The sequence below is a fragment of the Arachis ipaensis genome, chromosome B2 (genome assembly GCF_059453495.1).
Source record: "Arachis ipaensis isolate K30076 ecotype BB chromosome B2, ASM5945349v1, whole genome shotgun sequence".
Lineage (NCBI taxonomy): Eukaryota > Viridiplantae > Streptophyta > Magnoliopsida > Fabales > Fabaceae > Arachis > Arachis ipaensis.
The window spans coordinates 110,614,082-110,616,073 of NC_142437.1; positions in this window are offsets into that span (position 1 = coordinate 110,614,082).

Here is a 1,992-nt window from a genome sequence, read left to right on the forward strand (position 1 = left end):
CCAAAAAAGAGAAGAAGAGATGAAGAGAGCGAACGAGCTGAACGTACCCCTCACACCCCTGAGAGATACATTCACATGATAAACGGAGGATTCGCAGGAGGAGGGATCTCTAAGTCATCCCGCAAAAGACACCTCAAAGAGGTGTATCATGTCGGAGGAGGGGACAGGTCGGTTGACCTTCCCACTATTACCTTCACTCAAGAAGACGCCGCAGGCATCATCCCGGGGCATGATGACGCTGTGGTCGTTACCATCATACTCACCAATGCCAATCTCCACAGAACACTGGTAGACCAAGGAAGCTCTGCAGATATCCTGTTCAAATCTGCCTTCGACAAGCTCGGCCTACAAGAAAAAGAGCTCAGAGCATATGCTAATAGCCTATTCGGGCACGGAGACACCCCAATCCAACCACTTGGGTACATCCCACTGCACACAACATTCGGAAAAGGAACACGGTCTAGAACGCTAAGTATAGACTACATCGTAGTCGACGTGAGCTCAGCATACAATGCCCTCATAGGTCGGACAACGCTAAACCAGCTCGCTGCGGTGGTCTCCACTCCGCACCTATGCATGAAGTTCCCAACGCCAGAAGAGATCGCCACCGTCAAAGGCGACCAAGAACTCGCGCGACGCTGTTACAACAAAAGTTTGAACCTCAAGGGTGATCCCAGAGGAAAAGAAGCCAACACTATTAAACTCGGGGAAACCCGAGCTCGCGAAGAACTTCGGCCCCAACCAGAAGGCGAGACCGAAGAAGTTCAGATCGGAGATACCCAAGACAAAACAACAAACATAGGGGCGAACCTAAAGGGAGACTTAAAGGAGCTGCTAACAAAGTTCTTAAGGGCAAATTCTGACCTATTTGCCTGGAAAGCCGCAAACCTGCTCGGAATTGATCCCAGAGTAATGTGCCATAAATTGGCAGTATACCCTGGATCTCGGCCAGTACAACAGAAACGGAGGAAGCTCGGCCCATAGAGATCGCAAGCTGTGGAAGAACAGGTACAGGCCTTATTAGAAGCATGGTTCATAAGGGAGGTCAAGTACCCATTATGGCTGGCCAATGTCGTACTGGTCAAAAAGTCAAATGGAAAGTGGCGGATGTGCACTGATTACACCGACCTCAACAAAGCCTACCCAAAAGATCCCTATCCACTCCCGAATATAGACACCCTAGTCGATGCCTCATCGGAATACAAGTACCTTTCTTTCATGGACGCCTACTCAAGGTACAACCAAATGCCAATGTATCAACCCGGCTAAGAGAAAACATCGTTCCTAACCCCAAGGGCAAACTACTGCTACATAGTTATGCTATTCGGACTCAAGAACGCATGGGCTACATACCAGAGGATGATGAACAAAGTCTTTGCCAACCACATCAGAAAGCTGATGGAGGTCTACGTAGACAACATGTTAATAAAAACACAAAGAGAAGAAGCACTGTTACCCGACCTGGCCAAAGTGTTCAACACCATAAGAAAACACAGGATGAGACTAAATCCCACAAAGTGTACTTTCACGGTAGAAGCTGGCAAATTCTTGGGCTTCATGCTCACCCAAAGAGGAATCGAAGCAAACCCAGATAAATGCCAGGCCATACTCAGCATGAATAGCCCTACCTGTGTTAAAGAGGTACAACAGCTAAATGGAAGACTAGCAGCCCTGTCTAGATTCCTAGCTGGGTCGGCGTTAAAATCTCTCCCTTTATACGCTACATTAAGGAAAGGAAAGCGGTTCGAATGGACTCCATAATGTGAGCAAGCCTTCCAGGACTTCAAGACATTCCTAAGGCAGCCACCTATCCTAACCCGACCCTGGCAAGGAGAAGAGCTGATCCTGTACCTCGCCATGGGAAGTTGAGCGATCGCCTCAGCGCTAGTCTGAGAAGACGAGAGCAGCCAACAACCCATTTACTTCAACAGTAAGGCTCTACAAGGGGCTGAACTAAACTACCAAAAGATAGAGAAGTTCACCTATGCCCTC